The sequence below is a fragment of the Tyto alba genome, unplaced genomic scaffold (assembly GCF_018691265.1).
Source record: "Tyto alba isolate M040663 unplaced genomic scaffold, T.alba_DEE_v4.0 Super-Scaffold_20000042, whole genome shotgun sequence".
Lineage (NCBI taxonomy): Eukaryota > Metazoa > Chordata > Aves > Strigiformes > Tytonidae > Tyto > Tyto alba.
In genome coordinates, this window is record NW_024881293.1 from 761,694 (window position 1) to 773,014 (window position 11,321).

At 43.4% G+C, this 11,321-nt stretch overlaps 1 protein-coding gene across 4 annotated transcripts in view; it reads right to left on the bottom strand.

The window, feature by feature from the left end:
* CDC42 (cell division cycle 42) overlaps positions 1-11,321 on the bottom strand; it is a 28,682-nt gene extending 17,361 nt beyond the window's left edge. For 2 of the 4 annotated variants that reach the window (XM_032997268.2, XM_032997270.2), the window contains exon 1: positions 11,220-11,321. The gene's annotated coding sequence lies outside the window, so the exon portion shown is untranslated. Of the gene's footprint in view, positions 1-11,112; positions 11,157-11,219 lie in introns of those variants that run through there. The other 2 variants (XM_032997269.2, XM_042794151.1) reach the window with 2 other exon arrangements.

Genomic DNA, 11,321 nt, shown 5'->3' on the forward strand with positions numbered 1-11,321 from the left:
ACTTAGATTTTAAAAGGAAAACACATCAAAAGAGGTATCAGGCCTAGCTAGCCAATCCTAACACACTCCAACTAAAACCAGTCCAAATTACCAGCATGGCTCACTAGCTTGCCAGCCTTATCCATGCAATAAGGCACCATCATCTGACTTTTGTTTTGGGATTTGCTCAAGCACAGCTGTGTCACTGCACAGCACAGGTAGCTGCCTTTGTGAATTCCTTTCAGAGTTAATAAATGAAGTACAAAACAACCCTCCACCCAGGTCCCAGCCACTTCCTGTATGCTTCTTTCATTTTCAACTGGAATTCATTACATTGTCCACCCCAACTCAGGAAATCCCTGCTCCAGCTCTTCTTGCACAACCCAAATGCTATCACATGGGGACAAGCACATCCACCTCCAGCTTAATAGCACCATCTGACCACCCCTTCAGAGAAACCCAATCTTGCTATCCACCCTACCTCCTCCTCCATTCTGTATTTCTCCCCTCCCTTCCTGACCAACCTCCTCTTCTACCTTGTTGCTCCAATCATTTGTATTTCCTTGTGTAACCATAATTTGCAGATTACATATCTGCTTCAAGACAGTCTTTCCAGAACCCAGAAGGCACAGTAGAGAAAAAAAATCCAGGCTCTGAAGCACTTCCTATGCTCACTGCAGCATACCAGTCCGTGATTAACTATAAATCTTAAAATGCTGTATGTACACTCATACTAGAAAAGCTCACATATGCCTTTGTAAAAAAAAAAAAAAAAAAAATTAAAAAAGGATGTGTTTAATGTTTCTCTTTAAAACTCATTGCTCCTGAGAGCATCAAGCAGGCAACAAAATGAAACCACAGTATCAGAAAGCACATCAGATCACATGACTGTGCTGCAAACTTCCACGTTTTTCCTGTCCTTAGACACCGCCAAGTCCCCACACTGGCTCTGGGAGAAAAGCTGCTGTATTCTGGGAAGAGCTCAGGTCAAAGACTCCAGCTATGACAAAGCACAAGCTGTACACACATGCCTTGCACGCAGACTGCATTATTCCTGCAGTCAATTCTGATTCTTGCAGGGAACAATCAACTTCATCTACATATTTACTCATATGGTAGAGAACACCAGGAGTTCAAATTAAGAGTATTTCCTATAAAAGCACTGCTTACTCTCACCCTGCACCTCAAATTCACTCTGTCAGCACAGTTCATCTCACCAGTTCAAATGCATACCACCCCACACTGGAGTGTTGGCGTGAGGCAAAGGCCCTGAACTCAAACCACGCACCACCACCTTTCCCTACCAGCTGATCCCATGCTTTTAAGCTTTCTGACAGTGGGAACAAAACATAGGGCAGATAACCCGAGGCATCACTCTGGAGCATAAAGCAGAACCTGAACTGCACAACAGGGGACCTGGAAAAGCCTGAGGGGTTTTTTGGTTTGTTTTGGGGGTTTTTTTGTTTTTTTTTTTTGTTTTTTTTTTTTTTTAACTTTCTAAAGGAAGTAGTTAAAATTCACCATGACACAAAATGAACTGGTCCACTAGAAGTTCTCTATGTACCAACCAACTACCACTTCTCTCCCACAGCTGTTTAATTGCACTTCTCCCCTCCCCATTAGGCACTTCAGGATTACACCTTTAAAGGACCAAAATACACTTGAGCACATTTTTAAGTAAATGGATCCCCTCACCCTTTTTTTTTTTTAATAGATATATAACTTCATCTTTTAACACTGAAATAAGTTGCCTAAGTTTTAAACAGATTTAGAGTCTTAAGCATAGGCCTCCAAAATCTTACCCAGTGGGAAAGTAGAGTTGAGTAAATTATTTTACTTGGATTAGTAGGCTTTCTAGATTAGCTGGATGATCTACTTCATGTTTTCTACTTCTAAGAGGTCCACAGAACACAGCTGAAAACAAGTTCATTTTCAGGGAGCTTAGATCCACCATCTTGGGACCTACTCTTCCATAGGAAATGCTTTAAAAACACATCATTGACTTGTGGTTTAAGTATAATTTAGTCAAATATGAGATACAATTAGAGAATAACTCATCCCCAGAGTGAAACATCAAGGGAGCGAGACACAAAGAAGTTTGGGTTTGTTTCCCCTCCAAAGTATCCTAAATACAACACCCAGCAGGACTAGAAAACACTCCAAGTAGTTTAAAATACGAGGGGATTGAAACAGACTGGAAAGCACTGAAGTCATCCCAGTTTGAGTGCAGCAAGTAGATTTTGAGCCAGGTAATCACCAGCCATCTGGCCAAGCCCAGAGAGGAGAGCTGATAAAGACTGGGAATGTAATGCAAATCAGTATGACTTAGTTCTGTTCAACAAGATCTAAAGACTACTTAAAAAAAAAAAAAACACACCACAACATTGAATTGACTTAATATCTCAAACCTCTATGTGTTGTAACTAAAACCTCCAGTGTTTCAGTAAAGTACATGTTAACTGGTCCTACTTCAAATATTTGGGGATTTTAACCTGTTCAGCACATATCACAGCAGTGAGATTTCACAGAACTCAACAGTATCTTGGAAAACTAGGATCTGCATCCTGGAAACTGGATTACAAAACCTTGCAAACTTTGTTGAGTTCATCAGATGGCCCTATGTGAGACTGAACAGGCCCATTTTACAGAATTTGGGTTTAAAGATCAGCTACACTTTCATAAAACAGCTGATTTGCATTTAGGATTAATCCCAAAACATGGCAACAGAGATCTGTGTGTTGCAATGAACAGTTAACCTGAAGTCTCCAGCAGGATGTTGTGTACATAGGTAATCCTTCCTAATGCAAAGATAAATTTGGAATTATGCACTCTTCACACACGCCTGTGCACATACCGGGACACTGACAGACCACAAAAGACTGAAGAAATCCATGGCACCCATGGCAAGTTCCCACTTACCAAGCACAAGTTGTAAGAAATGCTGTCCCAAATGCACCCTGACACTGAGGGCCACAGTCCCTCTTGTGCAAGCCTAATTTTCCCATTTTAATGGCATGCACATGAAATGTGGTGCGACTATGGGAACTGCTTAGTTTTAAAAACTGTCTGTAATTCAGAGTAGCTGCAATATATTCTAGTAGCTGTATGAACTACTGACTGTGAAGAATTAAGTCAAAATCTGTGCATCTTTGTAATCAGTCTTCCCTACTACACCAAGAGGTAAGAATCTGCATTATTTCTGAATCTGCCTTCACTCTTACTGTATATGCAATCTGAAGTAGAAACCACAAGCCTTCAAGCTTGATAAGATTCCTTTTATTTTTAAGATACTGAAGTCTGTTTTCAGGTTAAAATGTGTACATTCTCCTAGCCAAAGGAAACAGAGCTGTCAAATCTGTCTACACATCCTGCACTAGTTTCCTGTCGAGCCTCAGCAGCACCATGACTTCCTCTTTCAGGCAGGACTGAAACTGCTGCCATTTCATCACAGGTACCAGCTAAACTCAGCTTGCTGCAATCAACTGCCAGCTAATGACCAAGAACCATTTCATGATGCTCTTTAGTATACACCATTAACTGACTTCACTGTTTGAAAGGATGTTCCACATTTAAGAAAACAGCCATTTTTGAAAACTAAGAGTAAGACCTTCCCCCACACACTCCAACAATGTAATTATACATTAAACAGGTTATTCATCTAACTCCTGTGGGCTCCAAGCACTCTGTATCCACAATGAAAGGAACAATATTCACAGGATTTTACACATGTTGATCTCTGTTAACCACTTTTACCCTTCCATGCTAATTTCATATCTAAACTACATTTCTAAAAAAAAAGTACTTGTTGTATTTGATTAATCTAGGAACCAATTATCACAGTCATTTCAAAGCACCCTTGCCCTATCATTTCAAGGTCCTTGCCCTCTGCAGCCTCCTCTATCCCTACTACAAACTAAGACTTTTGCTTTTCAAAATAACAAGTCTCCCAAGTCAGGGGCACTAGATATAACCAGCTACTATGATCAGGTTTTCTCCACCAGAGATACCTACCAGCATTATATGGAGAAAGTACTAATTACATGCCTCTATTACAAACCTGGTGCAGCAAACACTTCACCACAAAGACCACTGCATACAATGCACCAGTTCTCTGCAAAGATCACAAACTGCTAATGAAAAAACTGCAAGAGTTCAGCTGTCAACCATAGAGTTAAAGGATCCTGGACCTCTTCATACACTGATATTGTCACAAACTTATGACGCAGAACACTGAAAGAAGCCGCACTCTGATTAGGAGCTGAACTCCAGGAAGTCTAGCAGGCACTGAAGGCAAAACTGGTTTGAGGAGCAGTATTACCATGAGCCAATACCCTCCTCTGCACGTGTAGAACAGTCATTTACAGACATTACCTCAATCTTCCAGCCCAAAGGCCACCTCTCAGCCTGATCGGAATCATCTTCTTCATGGATATCTCACCCCAGAACTAAACACATCTGCCATTTCTATGCTAGCAATGTGGTAAATGAAATTTAGAATAATATATTATGCTCTAAACCACTGTCCTGGTTCGGGCGCTCAAACCACAACAACCACATGGCACCTAAGATCACCTGCCCATCTTTCCCATAGCTCAGACTACTGCAGGCACACAAGCTCTATACACCAATGTGTTTGCTCTCAAAGGTTCTAAATTGAGCTTAAGGCCTGGATATTTAGTTTCTTAAACAGAGCTTAAAAAGGCTGTCAAACTACAAACCAGTGCAGGAGCTGCAGTCCCTTAGAACAAGACAAACTGGGAAGTCCAAGGCAAAACCTGCTAAAAGCAGAAGGTACAGACTCAAGAAACAATCTTGTGCCACATCAGTTCGGGATCTCAAAAAAGATATCCTTCTTTTTAAGCACTGGTTGGTTGGGTTTGTGGGTTGGTTTGGTTTTTGGGGTTTTGGATTTTGTTGGTTTTTTGTTTGGGTTTTTTTTTGCTGTTGTTGTTGTTTTGAGATTTTTTTTGTTAAGTGCCACAAGTCCTTTAAATCCTATCTCAGAATTTGCAATACACAGGGAGAACTATCTCCAAAAAACAGTGTTGCTATTTGGTTTAGATGGAAGGTGTCTAATTATGAGACATATGGCCAAAAAAGCTCAGTTGCACTACAAGTTCATGTCAACACAAACACAAGAATTTGTGTAAAGATCCAGCTCTGCAGCCAGCGGGTCTCAATCTGAACTTGAAGAAACTCATAGCAGCAGATCACACCAGTGGGCTCTGTCTCACATGCCTGCCCACATCCACAGTCTCAACCTGGTGTTGAATGCAAGAATGGGAAACACAAAAGTGATCTGTATGAAGAGACATGGGCTCACCGTCACCATGACAGACCTAACTTAGCTTTCAGGCTGTTTTTCTTGAAACCCACAAAATTTGCTATCATTGTGGGAATCCTTGTTCGAGGTAAAGTATGTGTCTGGGATCTTGGAGCATCCTGAAGTCTGCCACTTGACAGTTTGTGTATCCCAACACCTCTGTGGTTTTGAAGCTCCCACTTCTGGACAAGTTACTACAAATTACCAAAGAATAAGAGATCTCTTCTCTAACTGCAACTGAGATCAACTGTTATTTTCTACATTTAATGCAACTTTCCTTTTCTAATCATGTAAAAATTAGCAGTTACCTTGCACATCTTCGTAAATGCTCCTCACAACAAACTGGTAAAGCACAGACATACACAAGATGGGAAGTAAAGACAGCTGGGTGGGGGAATTTTAAAAGCCTGAGCCTAAACTACCAGCAGCACCAACATGTTTAAAGTTTTGTAACTTCAAAAAAGAAGGGGAAAGCCATATCATCCCATTTTACTCCTAGATTCAAAACAAGAAAGCTGCCCATGCAGCCTGGTCAAGTAGACAGTATAACTCAGTGGGCTCTTTGCTGCCATACCACATAACACTGTGGTGCAGCCGTGCCTACCCCTGCTCACCTGCTTCAGCACTGGAATTGCCCATCTATCCCACTTCACAGCTCAGAACAACTACCTTAGCTATCACAAACCCACCAGAAAAAAGCAAAAGTGTCAACTTCTGTTATTGCTCTGGTTAAGGTTACACTGTCAAAACCAGCCATCAGCACTGGGAAAACCTGCCCCAGATTAAACACTGGGAAATATGTGGGCTTACATTAAATCCTTTTCTGTCAAAGGCATTTTAATCTTACATTATTACTCTTCACTTTCATACTCTACAGGAAGCTGGTTTTACTCTACGATGTAACAAAATCCTGTTCAGTATTTTAATACCACATAAAAAAAAAAAAAGAAAACCCTACCTTTATTATCTTAGTTTCATACTATTAATTTTTTAAAAAACAAGCTGTACCTATACTCCTATTCACACATACTACCAAATCACGGTGCACACTAGCCTCGATGTTGCTATCTCCCTATACCCATGGCCAACTACATTTAACAGTAGTAAAACAGACGCTGGCAGAAGTTCCTCTATTTTGAGGCACGTTTTTGCATAATGGGAAGTACCCTGCATGCACATCAGTTGCAACAGTTCACCCCTCATTCCTGTTATGCTCAGGGAATGGAACAGTTGCAGGTGCTCCATGCACACAGCCTGAAGGGTGCCTTGAGGATGTGGGGAGGGGTGGGGGAGGGAATAGCTCAGGCCAAGTAGCAACATACTGTCTGAGCACTGAAGAGATAAAGTGTTAAGAAAACATTGCAAAAGCAACTTTTCCCAGACACAAAGCTATCTTGGTGTTTCTATCAAAACTAACAAAGCAGCTGGAAAGCTCGCTAACACCAGGACTGAAGTGGGAGAGGTTGCCCTACACTCACCTAACCAGAGGAAGGAACCAGAGCAGCTGGAAGCACCCTCCCTTGCCCAGCAGAAGGCAAGCCTCCTGCAGCACCACCATCCCAGCCGAGGCAGCAGGGCCGAGAGCCTGCTGGGCAACTGGCAGCTTCTCAGCAGTAGGTAAATGCAGAAGACACTCAAGGAGAAATGAACATCCCCCACTCCAGGATATGTGAGAAGAGGATCCTTCTGCAAGAAACTAAGCCTTTAGCTCAGCAACACTTCACAAGCACTAAAAAAAAAAAAAAAAAAATTAAAAAAGGAAATTCACTAAATCTGATCTAATGGCTCCTAACACACCAAGGTGAACCACAGCTAGAGCATGCCTGCTGTCAAATCCAAGCCCTCCCACAACAAGCCCTTTTGCATTCAGCTGTTTACCAACCACAGCTGGCCCAACGCAAACAGCTACACCACTTTATGAAGTGGCAGATGCCTTCTTTCCTTACATCCAAAGCTGCAGGAGCATTTTTGTCATTTTTTCCCCTAAACAGAAGACTCACCATTGGCCAAAAACACAGCACAGCATCTTTCAAGTTGAGAAAGGCTGAGCAATTCAAAACAGCTTGTTACAAACCAAGACAATTCTGGCAGCCTTAGCTATTGCTGTGAGTCTGGCACAAGTGACAGCAATCCTCTCCCGTTGTACAGTCTGCCTCTGGGCCTAGACTACTCTCACTTCACTCCACTGTTCAAGGTTTGCTCTAAACACTGTATTAGCTTGGTAAAAACCTTCACCCTGCCATAGTTTGGTCTACACATAGAAAACATGCACTGATATCATGCAATCTGACCACAGGCAGAGAAGTCTTAGTACAGATGAGCTGGTATCTGCACACCACCCCCAAGCAGAAAGGCATTTCTTTTTTTTTTATAAAGGTTTTATTCTGATTTTTCACGAGACAAGAGAACAGTGCATAGACCAGCTCTCCTACTAGGAATTACATCGTACCATTCAAAAGCAGCAGGGTGAATTAGCAGCTCAAGAGCTTAAAATAGAACAATGTTTTTTTAAATCTTTCACAAAATTAAGCGCTCTTTATAAAATGTCATTTGTTTAGAAGTCAATACACCTCAAGAAAAAACAGCTGCTTTACTGAAAACAGGACAAAATATTTTGGAGTCTTAAAACTCTTTAAAACTGAAGTCACCCTCTGAAACTCAAAGGGAAAATTACAAAGATTAGTTACAAGACAGCAACATTGAAACTCTGCTTCTTGTACTCTATTTTAAGTTTACTGCACACCCAGGGCTGGGTAAACAAACCAAGAACAGTTTCTTCCTAGAACAGTCTAAAGGATCCACCACCAGAAGCTGGGAATACCTTATCTTAATGTCATTTCTGTCACCTCAGGCATTTAAATGCACACCACCATAAAGATACAGCAGGGGCTGCAAGAGGCAGCTGACGGCTGCACAGGGGTAGGCAGACATATACAGGGAGGGGAAACTGTGCCAGGCTTTAGGCCTGGGAGATACTCTAGTGAAAGGGTTTTACCTGCCCTTTCTAGGGGTATTCCTTTCTAATGAACACCCTTAACTAGTACTGTGTAAACTATTTTAAACAAGGCTTGAAGGAAGACACCTAATTAACTGACAACAGGCTTCAGAACTGTAAAGATACTTTAAATTTCTTTAAAATCAGAGCATAAAACCTTATCTAGTCAATAAGTTGTTTTATTTGTCATATATTAAATACTAAAAATAGAGGTGTTTTCACCTGCATTTAGCGTAATGGAGTGAGATGAGCCAAAGCAGAAGTCTACAATGCATTAAGTGGTTAAAGAGAGCTTCTTGCTACCTGGAGGACTAGGAACCATTTTCACTCCCATTTAATTTGACAGCACCTTCATCTTCTACAAGAAAAGGTGATGTTGTTTCCTTGGGAATGGAGCCTTAAGAATGAGGATAACTACAGCCTCCTTACAGGCTACTCTCTAGAAGCTAGGATCATTGAAATTCATATCATCAAGCCTAATGACAGCATGAAAGTGTGGCTGACCACAAGAGGCAAGCAGGGGAAAGAGAGGGCTAAAATACACAAGCCCATATATGATTGTTAAAAGCTGTGAGCGCTCACATTAGCATAAAACAGATTATACACACCTCAAGTGCAGTGATGCATATTCATTTATTGTACAAGGAGCCAGAAGTAGGGCTAGAATCCAGCTACACCAATATGCTGTATCAACTCTGAAACTTGTAGGGTAACAGATAGCTGTTGAAAAGATTTCAATGAAGATGTCCAGCTGTCTATACTCATAAGACTTGAAAATTTATTTTAGTACTACAGCTGCTTTTTAACCAGAAGGAACTTTTACATGAGGATTAGCTGTCAACTTCATGCTGCACTTCACATCAGATCTTCACACACTTTACAAGAAAAGCACAGTCGCACACTCATCAGGGAAATCCCTAGGAGGTTCAGATGGACTCCATTTCTGTTTATGATTGTTCTTTTAGTAGAAGATCTACAGTTTCCATTTTATATACTCCAGACACACCAGGACTTCCAGAACATTTCCATTAAACAGTGAAAACATCATCAACTTTCCAAAATTGGCCATCAGTTTCAGGCAAACAAACAACCGTGAAGCAGGGCATATAATGAATTAAGAGCATCAGTTGCAGGTCATGAATAACCAAGTTCAAAGTATGCAAATCTAATGATTAAAATTTCTGCCTAGAACACATTACCAAACTGCAAACATGTTTTATCTTGCATCACAGTAGTTTTTATTCCTTGCCAAGACTTAAAAATCCTTTTTCTCATTGTTACTGAAGCATACAAGTGAACAGTTTAAACACAGAATCATTTCTACAGTTAGCAATACACTGATTCAAGTCATATGTGCATCCATACAACCTGTTTCAAATATACATCTGCCTATACCTTCCCCATAATCCTACACTAACAATGAACAGTTTACCAAGCAGAACAACAGATTTTCCACGTATAGCTATCTGAATACAAAGGCTTTCTATCTAAAGTTGGTTTTGCATAAGACTCTTTTGCTAACTGAGAGAAGCATTAAGTGCTTTACTGAGTTATTCCAATCAGCAGTACAAGGGGCTTGATCCAGGCTTTAGATACACTTAAAAAAAAAAAAAAAAATGTTTACTCAAGGTGTTAAATTGCAGTGCCCCAAAGACAGCTAGCTCCTCCTTTCCTAGGAGGGGAGAAACACAGATGAACACAAGACAAAGGCAATCACAGATGGCCAGACCAACTACTTCTGACTACTCAGTTGTCATCTAACATGGCCTCCTTCTTAAGACTTTGTCTTCCCCATGCTTTTGCTAAAAGAGGGTAGCAAAGCCACTCCGGGTCAAGTTGCAGTACCCACACAGACAAGGCAACAGGAATTCTGTCGATTTTGCAATTCTTCATTAAGCACAGGTTTCACAACACCGGTTGTTATGTTCACAGATACCTGGCTATATGAGTGTCTCCCGCTGTTGCCACCAGCAGCAAGTTCTACCCCCTTACAGGAAAAAACACTGCTGAAGTCCAGATCACCACAACAAACCTTTAAAACACAGCAAGGTGACATGCTGCTATAGTACATATGTCTTGATGAAATTTCAAAGGAAAAAGAGACACGTATGTCAACACCAACCCTCAAAGTAGCACTGGCTCCTACCCTAGTCAAAACCAACATCACTGGTGCTGTATAGTGACAGCTATGGGACAGTCTTCAAGTAAGCCAGTGACCTCGCATCTAGGGAAGCAAAAGCCAGGAAGCACCTCCTAACTCGTTTTCGTGTAGGAACTGACTTTTTGCACTGCATACAGCTTCAGCTAAGCCTTTCACAGCGCCTGCACCCCCGCTGAGGCTCAGAGCTACTGTGGGGCCTGGGGTTACTCCCCTGAAAGAGGCCAAAAAGCCCAGCCCGCATCCCCGCGAGCTGACCCCGGGGGGTTTTCCCCACAGCCCCCAAAGGCAGCCAAGCCGCAGGGAGGAGCGGCAAGCTGTCGCGGCGGGCAGGGCAGGGCAGCCCGGGCCTCCGCCGCGGCCGATGCACCGAGCGAAGGAGCGGGAGCGCTTCCTGCCGCCGCTCCCCAGCGCCGAGGGTCCGGCCCCCGCCCGCCGCGCCAGGAAGCGGGGGAGGGGAAGAGCAGGAGTCCCGCCACCGCCGCCCCCCGCGCAGCCCCGACCCCACAAAGGCCGAACCCCCAAAACCGGCACCGGGAGTGCTCCGCAAGCGCCCGCGCTCCCCCGCCCATCCCCCCCCCCCCCACCTCCCCTCACTGGCGGCCGCCCGGGGAGGCCCCGCGCACACACACACACACACACACACACGCCGCGGGCCCGGGAGGGCGGCTCCCGCACCGCGGAGGCGCCGGGTAGGTCAGAGGGGCCGGGAGGCGGCGGCGGGGTCCCGGTGCTGCCGTGCCCGCCCCGGCGCGGCCGCTCACCTCAGTCTCCGCCGGGCGTTGGCAGCTCGCTGCGGGGTCTCCTCGGCTGAGGCACAGGGGCACGCTGCTCTGACGTCACCACGCAGCGGCCGCCGGACGGGG